Raw genomic sequence first — 17009 nt, 5'->3', positions numbered from 1 at the left:
GACAGCTCCAGAGCCTTTGCAGGTCAGCTCTGTGTGTGGCACTGTCTGCTGCACTTAATAAGGCTATTACTTGAACAGTGTGGGATCCCCGCTGTAAATCCATGGCCCCTTTACAGTGTTTAGGTGTGCCTGAGATTTTTCTCTTTCCTCTCTTTCCTCTTTCTCAAAGCAAGTTTTGATCTTGTCCTCGACAGCTGGTAAGGACCAGAGTGAGGAGAGGGATTTGAGGCAAGGGTTGTTTTGTGTCCCATTGAAATGCAAGTGGCTCTTAATGTGTCAGGATGTACAAGCAGGAGGAAAAGAATAGAGAAATGTGTGAGCAGAGGTGAAGAACTGTCATTGCTCTCCACTACTGAATAGGCAGAGTAGGCTGATGTCATTGCCACCATAGGAACAAAAAAACCCCAGAGAGATGCTGGGCTTGATTACATCAGTTCATAAAATGGGCTTTGCTTTCCTCTTTGCACTACCAGCTTTGATGCAAACGCTGAGGTAATGCAAGAACTCTTACTAAAAGTGCAAAACAACCATGTTGTAATTTTTTTAGCTTCAGAGAGGATTCATTGTTATTGAAGGAGTGGTGATTGTGCCACTCATTTTAGTAAGTACCTTTTATAACAGTTGACATTCAGCTGGACTGGCAGAGACAAATTTTCATCCTTTGATGCCGTTTCTAACAGAGTCCCTACCTGAAATGGAAAATTTTGCTTCTTCATCTTTTACACATACACAGGAACTTGAATAGAGAAGAATGGAAGTCCTGCATTATTTTAATGCATCAAAATATGCAAATATACTTCCTTTTTTGTTGTCGAACTTCCTGCTTATTCTGCCAATATATATGAAAATTTGAATGGGTCCTACTAAGAATGCTTATTGAAGCAGGGTTCCCAGCTTGCTGCAGTGGGGGACCTGGGCTCAGTTAGAACACCTAGACTGGCCAATATTGAAACAGCTGCCTTTGCAGCTTGTTTCAGGAACATGGGTAAATAAGGCTCTGCACCCTTACTGAGCTATTTGCAAAATGAGAGCTTAAATGTGTTTTGATGTAGGTTAATGATACACAGACACACAGATATTGTAATGAACTTATCTTGGGGTTTAGTAAACGTGTAGTTGTGTTGCAGAACTCTACTGTCTTTGTTAAATGGCAGCTATCAGTGTAAAATTGGTTATCCTGTACATCACATCTGAATTTCATATTTTATACCAGCATGTTTTGAGAAATATTTAGAATGGGGTTTTCACAGGGACTGAGAAGACATATACTGGGGAATGCCCTTAATAAAAGGGAATCATTAAGGGTGTTGTGAAAATAATATTCATTTAGCACATGAGAAATAACAGTAACTATTTTATTTACCATAATAAAAAATGTGGAGGAGGTAATTTTTGGAGCAAAACGGCATTGTGAAGAAGTGAGTGCATCCTGGGTCATTTTGCCAATGAAACTCTATAACCATATAAACATAAAACAGCAGCTTGAAACGTTTAATCTAAAATCTTGGGCATTTCTTCTTTAAAGCTCTGTCTTGCCTGCTTTTGAAAAAATAGAGTTAAGCAGTTAAAATTTTGTTTCTTATGATATAAAAATATGTAAGGACTTTCTGTTAATATCATACTAAAATCATTAGACAATTCCGTTGTTTACAAGAGAAAACAATTTTGTGATGTATTTCCCTCTCATATGCGGAAAAAACCCACATCTGCCCATAAAATTTACAGTTTTCCAAAGGATACAGGAAAATTATATTAAAAAAAAAAAAGGGAGGAGGGGTGAGAAGCAAGCGTTCAAATTTCCATGGAAGCTCTGTGTTTATGTAAAGTACAGCAGCTGCACTGCAAATTCCCCTCTCTGGATGACCTCAGTTCTGAACAAGACAGACTGTTCTGGGTGCAGGTGTGATTACTGAATTATTTGTTCTGTTTTAGTGTCAGTCAGTTACAGAGAAGTATTATGGGTAAAATTTGTATCCACTGAATAAAGTGAATTGGTAGATTTGGTATTCCACAGTTCACTATGTGCCTTCCTGCTATTGCAGAAATAGTTTATTTTATTCTCTTGAATTGCATTAGTTAAATGGGACAGACAAGAGGAAGGGACTCCAGCAACAACCTCTGAATACATCAGGCAAGCAGAAAGGCAGGATTGCACTGAAGATAGTGCTGGACATAAAAGACAGTTTTGACAGCTGAATTAGGATATTTTTAAAGAGAATTGAGAATTTTAATTTTTTTCTCCATGCTTCTTGAGAAATATAGCTGTGGAAAATGCTCACTCCTAACTAATGCATCCAGTCAGCCTTGGTTTGAATGGGATTGTTCTTGTGAACCTGCCAGCAGTTTTCCAACCTACCTTTGATCACATTGGTCTTTTCCAGGTGTCTGCACTTATTTATGTTCTGTGTGCATTTTATCTCTTACTGATTTATGCAGTTTTCTTTTCTTTCATCAGTGTTTGGTGTAGACTACCAGAGAACAGGACTAATGTACTGAAATGAGGCTCCTTTTCTCACACTTGTCTCTAACCAGACAGGTGCAGCCAGCCTGGGGAACCTGGGTTCCTGAACACCTCATGTGCAGCATGTCAGCTTTTCAGGGTCTTGGAAGAATCAGCACAGATCTAGAACCCACAAAAGTGAGTCCTTGTAGAAAGATGAGTATAGTTTCCTCCAAATAATTAACAAATCCAGCCTCTGCTTTGACAACCATGTAAGAGAACTATTCACTGTAAGATGTGTGACTTCAGCAGCCAAGGCAAACTTGCACTTGTAGGAGGTTCTCCCTTTTATTGCTGAAAGGACAGTAAAAGGACATGGCACTTCAGGTGAGTGGTAGTCTTGTGAAGGTGAAGGAGTGATGGCAGTAGTGTCTTTATGCATCCACTATTCTGATTCTTCTCTCTTCAAACATGGTCCTGACAGGTCTGGCTTCGTGTGAGGCACAGAGCATTAGTACAGAAATGTGTGTGAGAATTTGGAAACTTCTTTTTAAAAGGAAAGGGGATTAAGATTCCTATCTTAAAACAAGGTACTCATAAAAAAAAGGTGCTCACAAACACTTTTGTGTTGTGTTTAATAAGCTTGCATTATGCTGTGTGCTGTAAGTAAAAAATAGACGGAAAATGGAAGGACGTTTGCTGAGACTGATTGTAAATACTGATCTTGGTTTTGATCCAGTGCAATTTCTCTAAATGATCTGACTCTAATTGAAGACATATAGGGAAACAGATCAGATTGAGGATTAACAAGGGTTTTAGGTGAGTAGTGAATGATAAATAGGTCAAAGGAATGTGTGATTAGTGCAGTCACAGTATAGCATGGTTCTCCTGAGCATGACAATTGCCTATTTTTCTTTTAAAGCATCTGAAGCAGATAGATCTTCCTCATGAAATTGGTAATGCATTCATGGTAGGACTTAGAAATGCATCAACATTTCTAATGGTGGGAAGTAGTGGAAGAGGGGTTTGGCAGGGTCAAAGACAGCTCTAGCACCACCCACTGCTGTTGGTGTTGGGAGTAGTGAGACACTGGTGGTAAACAGCTGGGATTTCTCTGAGTCATTCATTCTCCATTCCCACCTCATTGCTCTGTCTACCTGTGTGGGTGGCCAGGTGCGCTTCTAGGCAAGGAAGTCATTAAAATTGATGTCACATCTCACAGTCATGTTGTGGGGAGAGGGGACATGATCACATCTGTTTCTTACCTGTTTTGGAGCCTTTGTGCACTCACCTGTGTGTTGCATGTGACCATCAGTAAAAAGGGCAGGGGACCAATGCAGAGATTGAAAATTATTGTCCCTCACAAGGACACCATAGCTTGTATCTTTAGTCTCACCTGTCTGTGACATGCCAGGCACTAGGCTGCACATCCCTATTAAGGTGCAGGAAGGGTCTTTTTCAGAAGCAGAATTGTGAATATCTTTGTATTGTGTTCATCTGCCCATCTGCTTTCTGGGGGGTGGATGGTGGTTTTAAGTCAATAGCAGTTGATCTGATCAAGGGTATAAAGGTTTGGGTGATACAATTAGGGACACTTAACTTCAGCAGGTAGCATGGCTTGTGGTTGAATCAATTCTGCCTCCTGCTGAGATAAATTGGTGCAATAATAAAGTGTCAAGGCTGGGTGTCATCAAGGCTGGGACCTTTTGATGAAGGTCCCAAGTCAGAGTTTATGGTGTGCTCACTGTCCTGCACTAACAACTTGTGTCTGTTAACACCAGGGTTGGACATTTTGCTTCAGAAAAGGCACCTCCATGTAGAAACTCAGGGTAAGATTGCTACCTCAGCATGAGGCTGCAGTAACCTGGAATAGTATTTTGTGTATGTGTTCTTTTGTTAGATGGTGTAAGGTAGAGCACAGAGTCATCCTGCTTCTTTTAACAATGAAATCTGACACACCTGAGCCCAGGGATGCCAGCTGGAAAAATATATTGAAACCCCCCAGTAAGTGAGGTAGCACCATGTAGCATTCAAACAAGTCATATATAACTTGAGGTAATAAGAGTTGTTTCTTTATGATCTTTGAACTTGTTTGCATGTTTCGCATTTGTTCTTTCAGGTAAGACAGTGAAGTCTTTAACTGCTCCAGAAGAAGAGGGTCTGGAAAGAAAATGTCTCTGGCAAAAAAAGTATCAGGTAACACTGGTAGTGGGGAAGATTATTAATTTTTAAAAATATTTATTTGAACGAGTCTTGATGAACTGAGTTACATCTGAATTTGAAGTTACAGGTTCAGAGGAAGGAAATCTTGAGCTCTTGGTTACTGAAACCAGAAAAGTGCCTGTTTTTATGTAAAGTGATACTGCTTTTGATATGCAAATGCTGCACTATACTCTGCAACCTCAGCCTTCTAGAGAGCAAAAGGAAGGGCAGAGAAAAATGTGTGTGGTGCAGGAATTCAGATGATATGGAGACAGGGTTCCTATTCTCTTTCACAATGCAATCCTAAATTCCAGTAAAGCACAAAGACATCCAATCAGCTTGGACTCTGAGGGCAAGGATTGCCCTGTGTTGTAAAGGGCATTTGATAATTCCTGCATGCCATGAGTATAAAAGGTAACTGAGATGACTGAATGTTCAAGTAGCTGGAGCAAGCAGTAATAGAACTGAGTGGGCTGTAGCCGAGTGACAACTCATCATATAATCATCATGTTTTCCACTTAGAGCATCTCTGAAAAACAAGAAAGATGGTTTAATTCTTTTTGCTTTTCCTCTAAAAAGAGATTTTGAATAATTGTTTTTTGGAAAAACTTTCATTGACTTCTGGGCTATGGGTACCTATTTTGAGTGATAGAAGAGTTATTGCCTGTGGTTCAAAATATATTCTCACACACAGACACCCCTCATTAGATCATAGGAGAATTTCCCTTAGTAATTTTTCTTTTCCCTTAATTGGCTTCTTTTGCACAGAGGTCAGGCTGGCTCTGCTGGCATTTCATGGTGTAGAAGCAATCACTGAGGAAAGCACAGATTTGTGCATGTTTTGGTGTCTTTGATGCACCATTCTTCCTCCTGCCCATGTCTCACCCCTAAGGAGCTGCCAGAAGAATCCTAGATGGGCACAGATGGACCACCTGTGTGGCTTTTTGAGAGCAGCCCCCTGCCCTCCCCATGGCTCAGCTGCACCATGGTGGGGAACCAGGCCACTGTCCCCCTTTCTTCTCCCTCAATCCTCAATTCCAAGAAGCTGATTGAGGAGAAACAATGGTTCTGTGATTATACAAAGCAGAAGCAGGTTCCCAGTTTTTATAGGAAGCTCTCACTAACCTCTAAGTCAGTCTTTTTTTTTTTTTTTTTTTTTTTTTTATATTATCGGGGAAAAATCAGGAGAATGGCAACTGGAAAATGGCTTTATTAGGTGAAATAGGATTTAAGGGAAGATGGGTCTCACAAGATGAAGTTAAAATCAATAGGAGATTGCACTTTATGCTGTGAGCCTTTAAGACTCCATATGTACTTGTGGTCTAGTTTTGGGCTGGGGGCTTGTCAGGTTTTGTATCCAGAGGCGCCTTGCAGTTAATAAAATATGATTTTTTTTTTTAAAGTGAAATTCCATTTATTATTGGTAAAGGTGGAGCTGTCCCTATGAAGTTGATGAAGTGTTGTAAAAATGTCTTGAAGGGTGAAGCTATGGCTGTGTTTTCCTGTGAAGTCATCAAACTGGGTGGTTGGTGCAGAGTGTGAGAGTAACTTCAATTGTTTGCTTTTGTATTCTTTCAGAAGGGGTAGCTCTGTTAGCAGCAGTGCACTCCACTGATTTGCTAAAGTTTGTGCAGCTCTCTAGAAATAGGTTTTCTTACTTAGCCCACCACTGAAGTGTCTATATGCCTGTAACTTGCTTTGCTGTTGGCTTTCAATTACTGTTGGGGGGATTGTATAAGATTCAGAAATAGCTTTTTCTCAGAAATTTAGGGCAGATAAGTTAACTAGAAATCATCAGAAATTAGGAATATACATGCCAAAAGTCATTTGTCTTCTGCCACCTAGGAATGAATGAACGAATGAAGAACATACATTCTCATTTAATTGAGAATTCTGAGTTTTCAGTGGCTAGGGGGAAAAAAGAGCTACTTATTTAATAGTGTTTTTAAAAGATGAATATCTTCAATAAAGTGTAGGTGTTCACAGTATTGGGGAGGCAAAACCAAGCTTTATGGTCTTGTATTTATTTCTCGGTCATGTTTACAGACTGCTCAGACAATCAGCAGAGCAGGTGTCACCAGGTGGCCCAAAGCCAGTGGTGCAGAGAAGGAAGGAATCCACCTGCTCAGGCCTTCTGGGATTTAGCATCACCTTTGAGTCAGTGCAGGCTGCTTTTGCTGGGGAAGTGCTGTAAGGCAGATAGGTGGAGACTGGGGATAACATCATTGTTGGTTCAATTCAGATTGTACCTGTCTTATTTCAGAAGATGAATGTAGATAATTGATCAGCTTGAGAGCTGAGATTTGGTATTTTTCTAGCATGGGCCTGGAAAAGTGCCTTTGCTTTTTGTGATAAAGAACTATGTGTAAGGTCTTAATTAAAAAGAGTTTTCCCTTGTGAAAAGGTGTCTCTAGCTTTTGACCAGTCAAACATTTGCTGTGTTTTCTGTGACTTCATGCTATTACTACATTACTACAGATGTTGATGCACAACCAGACGTCAGCCTCAAAGTGACACATGCTCTGGGAGCTAAAGGGACTGTACAGAAAACTTCCCAATATCTTGGTGATACTGCTTCTGTCACCAAAACCTTCATGAGTCATCAGAGATTGTCACATTTTGGTTATGTCATAAACAAGACCCAGGTTGAATTTTGAAAGTATTAATAACCTTTATAGGAGCTTTCTGTATATGTTTCATGTTCTTTCCAGAAAAATTTTCTTGAGATTATTTCAGTTTGACTCTAGTGCCATTTGTTTTTCTTTCATTATGGATGAATAATCAAATAGCTGAATGTAGAATTGAATTTGACTGAGGTCAAATTCATTGCTTGTATTGGCAATTACAATTTCATTTAAATCTGTAGTTCACACTTGTAAGAAGCTGTGGCTTTTGCTTTAGCCTCTTCACTGAAAGACACATTTTGCATCTCCATGCCCATTATTTGTGTTGTCATAGGAATTAAACCCAATTAGGATGACACCAATATTCTTTTTCTCATTTTCCTAATCTCTGTTTTATTACCCAATGGTTGCATGCAAACATCCAGGGATGGTGCTAACAGGAGGCAGAGAACCACAAGGGACTTTTCTCTGCAGCCCCTTATGTATTAATTTTTTTCCTTCAGGTTTTTACTATCTAAAGAGATATTTGTTCTGGCTATCTTTTAACTTCTGCAATTGGAACAGCTCTTTTTATTGGCCTTCAGAGAGACCAAGGGGCACTTTGATGGCCAGTGACGCTCTGGGAAGTCCTTCCATGTGTGCTGTTTCTCACTGAGTGTTGTGAGTGTGCAGCAGCTGAGCTGGATGAGAGGGCACCAGGACAGCACAGCAGCGTTACTGATACACCACTTGCTCTCAGTGATTTGTGGGTGTGGCTGTAATGTGTGTGTGAAGGAAATACTGCTGTTGCAAAGGAATCACATGAACTCACACATCTTGAGCATCATTTTTCATTTATAATTGTGTGTACTTGTACAATCTGCACATAATAATAAAAACACTACAGTGAAACTGAGGTGGAGTTTGGGTAATGTTTCAGTCTAGAAGTTTGAAATAAAGACTTTGGCAAGAGTGAAAAAAGTATCTGGACAATCTCTTTAAAATGTCTAAATTTGGCATATTGGATTGTTTCCAGTAATGCTGAGACTTAAGGATGTATTATCTGTAGTAAAAAAAAGTCAGTAAAATTTTGCACGTGAAATACAGTAGAAATTTGTTAAAATGTACATGTAAGTTCCCAACAGCATCGAGTTGTATCTTCATTTTCTAAATCTTCAATATATTGGTTTTGTGACCACTACCACTACTTGGAAATACTCTGTGTATGACTGTCGTGGTTCAGGGCAAATTTGGGAGAGAACCCCCAAAGGGGCTCCGCTACAAAAGCAGATTCAATTGCCCCTCCCCCGCCAACCGCTTCGGGAGAAAATATCTCCTTGGAGAAAAAGGGGAAAGAAACCTGTTTATTAAACAATAGTACCCAAACAATATTAAACAATAAAACTCTTGCCTCTCCAAAGAGATGACAAGCTCAGAACAGTCCCTCCCCGGCTGCAGCTCGGCTGGCTCAGTCTCTGATCGGTCGCTCGGCGCTGGAAACGCCGCGGCCCAGGCCCGGCCCTGCCGCTGCGCTGCTGGGTGCTCAGGCCAGAGCAGGCTTCAACAGCTCCAAGAAAAGGAAAAACCACAGTCCAGGGAACTTCTCTGCCTCAGCTAGCTAAAACTAACTGAAAGCAAAAAAAGAGCTCTGTCCTGCTGTCTGTCCATCCACAGACAACACAGTCCAGGAGCAGGAATGCGGAGGAGTGAGTGCAGTCTGAAAACAAACTGTTTTCCCTTCTTCCCTCCCCTCTTCACTCTCTGGAAAAGAGTCTAAAAGGTGTAAAACTTATTATTCAGTATAAACAGAACAAGGCAACTGGGGATAAAAGCATCATATAGTCAGCTCAGGACAATGACTATGGAGACTATTTAGTTCTTTCTGGTCAGGTTACCAGGGCTCTTCTCCCTTTTCAGTGCAGTTTCATGGAATAGTGAATTTAGTACTCTAGGTGGCTAACATGAGTTCATCAGGTGAGCTCAGCTCAGCCTGTGGAGCAAGTAGTGTCTAAGGGCTTTAAAAAATGTCCAGCAAAGGTGGGTTATGTTGAAATCAATTTGTGCAACAGTATATACTTGGAAAAAACACAGCTAAGAGAGTGGAAAAGGAAAATAGAGTGGATTGGATTTTCCTTTTAATAAAGGAGAAAGTGTAACTAGGAGGGATATAACTTGAAAGAATTGTGTGAGTTCACAATTCATATTCTTAGTATTAAAAAATTATAAGAATGAAAGCCCCAAAAACTTTAGATTATGTTTTAAGGCTTTGATGAATGATGCATAGACTAATAGAGAAGCAATATTTAATCAGTCAAAGAAAAAATGTTATTTGGTCATAGTATTGCTAAACAGGCTGTAAAAGAAGAATATGTGCAGGTCATTTTTGCTCTCTTAGCAGGTCAAGCAGATCAAAGCTATATAAACTACAACATATCCAATCAGGATGCAAAACACTTGAGATAAAGCTCATTAAACCACCCAGGGTCTATGCTTCATGGTTAATTTAATTAATATTGGGGGTTCTTTTAGATCAGTCTGCAGTGGTTGTTGGTTTAGGGGTTACTGGTTTTTTGTTAAATCACATTACTTTTTTTTTTTTTTTTTTTTTTAACCAAATGTGAAGTTTTCAATCTGCAGGTAAATTTTTCATACGTAGAAATGGACTAAATATATTGGATCGACTGGAGTATTTTACTCAGTTCTGCCATGGACAGAACTGGTCAAACTGGTAGAAAACCAGCCCTGTAAACTGATTTTGAGGTGTGTTTCTTCTGTGTATCTATGCCAGACAGGAAGGGGGCTGGATTCCTAAGAAGCTGCCATCTGATGTAGATAGCATAGAATTATTTTTTTTCCCTTCATAATGCTACAGAAAAGTATTCCAGGGTCAGAGCGTGTAGTGGGTATGACAAACGGATGCAGAACAGTAACAGTAGTGTCACTTCTGGAATAAAATAGTAAAACTTGTTCTGCTTTTCTCTCCATCCTCATAGGCACATGATACTGCAGAGATTAAAAATCAGAAGTAAATCAGCTGGGCAGTTGCCTCCTGCCTTCCTAAATAGGCAAACATATTAGAAACAGAAGAAGAGGCCTACCTACCTCATTCCTGTGAGTAGCTATAAACATCCCCTCCACCCCTCAAATCAGCATCTGGTGGGTAGCTGTTTTGGGAAGCTGAGCATAAGGATGTGGTGAAGAAAACAAAAATTTTAATTTGTTTTCTTGTTGACAACAATTAAGTGTAGCCAACCAAAGAAACCAACTAAAATTATTAACAGGCTACCAGCATGCCTATTGCCTGTGGCTACACAGAGCTGATGGATGATGCATTGCTACTCATTAAATGAACCTTTATCTGTGCTTCCTAAAGCTTGCATACTGCATAAGTTCCTAAAACCATCCATATCATTGCCATGTTAAACTGATGCTGCAGTTGATGTGTCACTGCAGAAGCTGTTTGGGGCTTACTTCTTTGCTTTTGTATTTCTTAGCAGTTCATGCTGTAATAATGTGGTGTAACCCATTGTGAGGCTTGAACAGAAGATCCCCAGAGTGACCCCTTGGTCAGGGCAGTGAACAGAACAATGTTTGCTGAATAGCTGCTGTGTAGCTGAAACTCTGAACTGCCTTTTCCTTGCTGGCTTCTCTTTCCTTTCTCCAGGGAGAAGGTGGGTTTGCTGGCGGGATACTGCCTCGTTTGCTTCACCAAAATGAGTTAGGGCATGCAGGAGAGAAGGGAGACTTTTGCAAGTAGAACCTATCATGGTGAGTCAGATTTTGTCCCTGCTTTTGCTGTAAGAGCTTCTCAGTGTCGCTACATTGCTTAAACCAAACTGTTCACACAGAATTCTCTCTTCCCTGGATGTATGTTACAGGTTAAACATCCTTGGCAGCAGTGCGGGATTGAGAGGTTCTTCCCTACTGCTTTTGCCTCCCCTGCCCCATGAGGTCCATAAAAGTGCTTGGGGGGACCTTCAGCAATTTAAAGCAGCAAACTGAATGGAGCTGAATATAATTACTCTCTACCATGTATGCATGAAAAGTATGAGAAGCTGTGGTCTGTAGCTTTGATTTGGAACCATCTGTCTTGAACATTATCCTAAAATTACGTACACGTGAACTTTAATTTTGAGTTGTTAAATACCCTCTAAAATACCTGAAAGAGATTAATTCTGCATGACTATAGATGAAGTTTCTGTCACTGTTCACTGTGGTTGTGAAGGAGTCCCAGGAGTGCAGTCCTAGTCCATAGCACTGCAGCATGGACATTGTATCTACCCTGGTATCTTCGTGTAATAGATTTGTTTCTAATTTTGAAGCTTAACCTTAGGTTTGAAATTCACTGCAAAGAACTTTCTCAACAGCAATAGGGAGTAATGAAACATAGTTTGTTATAGAAGCATTGCCCTTCTCCCTCCTCCTCATGGTGATAATTCTGTCTCATGTCTTGCCTTCTTTATTGCCTTCATTTCTCCAGGTTTTCCCAGCCTCCTACTTCTGTGTTATCTCAGTTTTCACTCATCTCAGTACCTTGTATGGATGTGTCAGATCAGGCTTCTGGGCAGAGGGTTCCCACATACTGCACTCAGACAGGCCTAAGCACTTGTGTGTCTACAAATGTGACAGTTTTGAATTGATTCAGGATTCATTTAAACAAAAACGAATGCAATATTTTCTGAAAAATGTTCACTTTCAAGCAAACCTTCATACCAAATATGTGTAAACAGACTGGAAAAAAGTAGAGTTCACAAATCTTTCTTTCCTACTTTCAAGCATTAATTTCTCCAGTTCCTGTGTTGTTTTGGGGTATGTTTTTTTTTGTTGTTTTTATTTGTTTTGATGTTGGGTTGTTTTTTTGTGGGTTTGCTTTTTGGTTTGGTTTTTGGGGGTTTTTTTTGGTTGTTATTTTTTTGTCTCTGACTGCCAGAGGTCTCTGCTTGAACACAGTTTCCATGTCTGTCTCTGCTTGAACACAGATTCTTTGTCTCTTCCTTTCAGAAGTGGGACTTGATGTTCCAAACTGTCTTAAGGCTCTTGAACTATTGCTGAGCTCATCAGTTCTCTCTATAGCTGATGCACAAATTTTTTCTAAGCTCCACCCTCCCCTGTGCATACTGGATTTTATTTAAGCTTTTGAGGATTAAGTATGGTATTAGTAAAACCTTTGGGGCTCTTGCTGAGAATTGTATAAGTATCCATTTTGATCATGGAGAGCCAGCAGTATCCATGTGTTGAATAAAGAATTTTTCCTTTGGAGCCATTGTCACTTCAGAAGTCCTTGTGAGTTTGGACACTGCACTCAGCATCTGTGAGTCCCTGTCTTTCTGCTTGGGTGTCACACTACTTTGATTTGTCCTTGCCAGATCACTAGCACTGAGCAGATTGCATTGCTCTGTTCTGCTGGGACAAAGTCAATCCATGTTAATGGCTTCTTTAATCTTTTAAAAAAGTGATTATTTTATTTGGGGCAGTGGCTCCAGCCAATTCCATTCTCTTGCTAGGGATAGTAGTCAAATAGAGATAAGCAGTGCCTGCATAAAACAAGTCAGACTCTAATCTTGCCTCATTTTGTGCCTAATTTAACTGAAAAAAAGATTCTAAACTTGGTTCTCAGAAGTCGTATCATTGCATGGCTAATGTGGTTTACCTTCTCCAACCTTGATTTCAGGTAATACTGGTTAGCCCTCTATATACTATTAACTCCTATGTATCTAATCTAAACCAGATTTATCCAATGTGTCTTGTTTGTGCATCTGATTTGTTTAATTCTACTGTATACTTCTGTTAGATTTTGATTTTTAAGGTCCAGAAGAGGGGAAAAACTAGAGTAGACCAAGGAACCTGCAGACTTGAGGAAATTCAATTATCTATTATTCCACCTTGCATAAGTCTCTTTTTAGCTACTAATTGTTTTTGTAGAAATAGATCCTTCTTGGATATTTCTTTCACCAACTTCACAGAACTTACTTTTCTGTGTGTCCCCTGATGCCCTGGTTTAGATGGCTAAATCTTCAAGTCACAGGTGCTGTTAGTTGCTGTCTTGAGCTGTGGGAGCCGTTCAGGTCCTACTGAGCTCAGTTCTACCAGAGCAAGGTGGTGTTCTGGCTTGTAAATAAGCCCAAGTATCTCTCACCCTTCCTCTATAGCCTCCTGGGTGCTTCTCCTTTGCAAAGAAATTTCTAGGTTCTACTTTGTTTTGCACATCTGCATCAGGCAGCTGCAAGGGAAAAAGGGGCTGGGGACAGCATCACCCAAAGCACAACCAACTCCTGCCTACGGGTTGTTAGCAAACTGCCTTCTTTGGGATGTAGGCCATGTCCCAGAACTTTCCTGTAGTGAGGAGGTGGTTATCACTTTTAATTTTCTGATGCAGTTACTATAACTTGTAGTCAGAGTGATAAGACACAAATGTTATTCCAGTTTATTTAAGTTCCATCTTGGTGGTTGCTGTGGTAGTATTTTTACAGAAGTTGGCTTATTATAGAGCAGTGGCATTTGGTTTTGCAAGTAACTGGGACACATTACCTGCCACTACAGGCAGTTTACTCTTGAATTCATCATTTGGCAGTTACTGTTCATTTTAGGCTGATTTAAGATGATGTACGCTTTGATTATAATCTGAATTTCAATATTGAATTTGTCCTAGGAATCCTCATTAAGATACAATTAATAAAGACTAACTGCTGTATTCGGATACTTGGGCAGCCCTGCCTAACGTGGGTGGAAGTATAACTATGTTATAATTACAGACAATGCTCTGTCATTTTGAGATTTAATTTCTAGTTGGATTGGTTATTTTAATAACTGTCTATTATCAGACAGTTATATTACATAATAGCAACAATATTGTTATGGCATGAGGTACATACTGTGACTGAGTGCAAACATGGAGATGTAGAAAACATAAACATTCCAGTTAGTGCTCTTCTACATGCCTATACAGCTTTTATCGCTTATTTTGTCAGTGTGAACTAAACTAATTTACTCAGTTCTCATGAAATCAAAATACTTTTGCTATATTTTAGAAGTAAAATACTTCTAAGTCCTATTCCACAGTGAGGAATTAGATTCATTCTCTTTTGCACAAACTGTTTAAATCCTGTTTTTTACCACTGAATCCATGTCCCTAAAGCACAAACTTCACAAAGCCTTTCAGGCCAGTGTATTTCTTCTCTTAGCCAGTACTGTCCAAGGTAGTTTCTCGTGGAATTTCAGGAAATTTTTGTTTGTCTTTAAGATTTCTTTTTCACGGTAAACCTGTTTTTCTGAGGTAGGTGGTTCTAGACTGGGGTGAAAAGAATTAAATGTATCCTTTAAAAAAATGTTCTCACTGGACAATCTGACCATTTAATTTAAAAATATGGACTGGTTCAGTTCAGAGCAAGATCCTGTCATTCTACAGAAATATATATTAATCTAAGAATCTTAATCCATTAAAATTACCAATGTAGAGCAGTAGAAGGATACAGTTTAAGTATTTGATGCAGTGTACATTGATTGTATTTATACACTCCTTTTATAGTTATTTAGCATGAAGTCCATGGGAATTTCTATTTCATTAGTTTTGCTGTTAATAATATGATGTGCATATTAGCATGGTGTCTGCAGACAAAAATAGGGACAGTGGCGGCATGATGAGAGCATGATCTTTGTCTCTCTTGGGATATTACTATTTTAGGTAAGGTGATTAGAAACTCTTTAATTTCTAATGTATTAAACCTTTAAAATAAGAATGGTTCAAAATAAATACATCCATCTGTTCTAGATGCTGCATGGATTCTGTAGTAGAGTTTTAGCATTGCACAACTAAATTATGGCCCAGCCTAAGTTCATTCAGAGTCATGTTTATCATTAAATTAATGTGGTTTTTAATTACCTCTCCTGCAAAGCCAGAAAGGATTTCAATAAATTAGACAAAAGCTATCCATCCCTGATCTCTCAGTGTTTTTAGTGTATATAAGGGCAGAGAGCACATGGCTGGAGAAGCTGGCACTGTATTGCTAAAAGAAGAAAGAGCCAGTTCATAGACAAGACAGGGAATACCTTGTTTCCAAGTAAGTAATCTCCTCTCACTTTGTTTTTTTTTTTTTTTTGAGCTACCTCTGTATATTTAAAGCATGAAAAACTGACATCATTTGTTTCACAAGGATGTTTAAAATCTTTGGAAACGTTACCCTGAGAGAATAAAATTTTGCATAACTAAAATAAGTTACAATGTAAATTAGACCAGCAAGATTCTAAAAGCATCTCTTCATGGAGCACTCAATTCTTTACAGAGGACTAGAGGAGCCTTAACACTCTTATAAGCTGAAATGACGTTTGGCAAATAGTGAATTTCAAGGCTGAAAAGGGTCAAACAAACACTGTGGTGAAGCTCCAGATATTTATTTCCTGGTCACATTTTGCTAAATTTGAAACTGAGTCTACATCCTTTGCAAAATGTGTACTGAATGTAATTATATTCCAAATATTGTTTCACTGGAGGCTATGAGATTTGACTGTTTAATTTGTGTTATTTATTATTGCTGTGTTACAAAACTGAATTGTGTACTGCTGGTATAATAAACTACCAAATGCCTTATCAAATGGGCAGGGATTAAAAGGATGTCTTATTAAAATGTCTTGGTTGAAAAGTTATGTGGGTAATTAGATAAATTTTTATGGTGAGGTATTTTTTTTTTCTGAGGGAATGATCTTTCCCTTTATGCAGAAATTAAGAGAGATTTACATTCTTTTCAGCAATTGTTAACAGAGATTTTACTGCATACAAGAAATCATTTTAGCATTTTTTCATTGATTCTGGAAGCATCTGCTGGATTGCTCAATACTGCGATGAGACAATTAGATACAATTTTCATTCTTGTGTCAATTAAAGCATCACTGAGAGGAGGCACCCCCCAAGAGAAAGCCAATTGTCTCTTTTGGGAAAGTTTGGCTGGTGAAGGAAAAAAATGCCTGAAATTAGCACGATATTTCTTTTTTACTCTGTTTGACAGAAGTGCATGCACATGTCTGGGCTAACTCTGGGATGTCCTGGTGGCTGCACAAGTTAAGGGTGTTAAAGGACAGAAATCCAAAGAAAATTATGCTTCCTTCTCTCTCCTGCTTGCAGAACAATTTCCTGCAAGCTGATAGAATTTCCCAAATAAATTTTCTACACATGGAGCTGGTTTATTCATTCTGTGAATTCATAGATATTAAGTGTGCCTTGAAGCATACTGATCCTTGTGTGTTAACCAAAAGTAGATAGATGGGTCTGGATAAAATTGAAGAGATTGGCACCTGCAGCACTGAGATCTGCCTTCTATTTCTGAAAAATATTGGAGCTATTTATAAATTTGGAAGATTACAGGACTGTATGTGGCTTATCATGCTTATGCTTGTTAGTTAAGCTTCTGATGTACTATTGTAATTAACTTTATTCCTAGCTTTCACAATCACAAGGCTGTTTTTCTATTTTTAAGGCCTTCTGCAAGAATACTGGATATTTTATCTTCACTGAAGAGCTGTGGCACATTGCAAGTGGTGTATAAAGCTTTCGTGTTTCTTTATTTCTCTTCAGAGTTTGATATCACAGCCAGCTTAGTAATGCCCAGGAGAAAGTTTCCAAGGCCTAGAAGGGAGAGCAAAAGTACTATAAAAGCTAAACTCATCTTTATGCCTCTACCTACAATGAGCAGGGAGCTGAAAAAGTTTTCAGTGTTTTTTTCAGGCTGTTTAAAATACAGATGCAGGAGAAGGAAAAAGACTGCAGCTCCTCC

The 17009-nt window shown here is 39.1% G+C and overlaps 1 protein-coding gene across 4 annotated transcripts in view; it reads left to right on the top strand.

Moving 5' to 3' along the window:
* OTUD7A (OTU deubiquitinase 7A) overlaps positions 1 to 17009 on the top strand; it is a 98984-nt gene that overhangs the window by 31060 nt on the left and 50915 nt on the right. For all 4 annotated transcript variants that reach the window (XM_041469219.1, XM_041469220.1, XM_041469216.1 and 1 more), the window contains 3 exons: positions 4560 to 4636; positions 10239 to 10356; positions 10910 to 11013. The gene's annotated coding sequence lies outside the window, so the exon portion shown is untranslated. The remainder of the gene's footprint in view (positions 1 to 4559; positions 4637 to 10238; positions 10357 to 10909; positions 11014 to 17009) is intronic.

Source organism: Pyrgilauda ruficollis, unplaced genomic scaffold, assembly GCF_017590135.1.
Source record: "Pyrgilauda ruficollis isolate IOZ18807 unplaced genomic scaffold, ASM1759013v1 scaffold23, whole genome shotgun sequence".
Lineage (NCBI taxonomy): Eukaryota > Metazoa > Chordata > Aves > Passeriformes > Passeridae > Pyrgilauda > Pyrgilauda ruficollis.
This window is presented reverse-complemented; position numbering and strand designations above follow the sequence as displayed.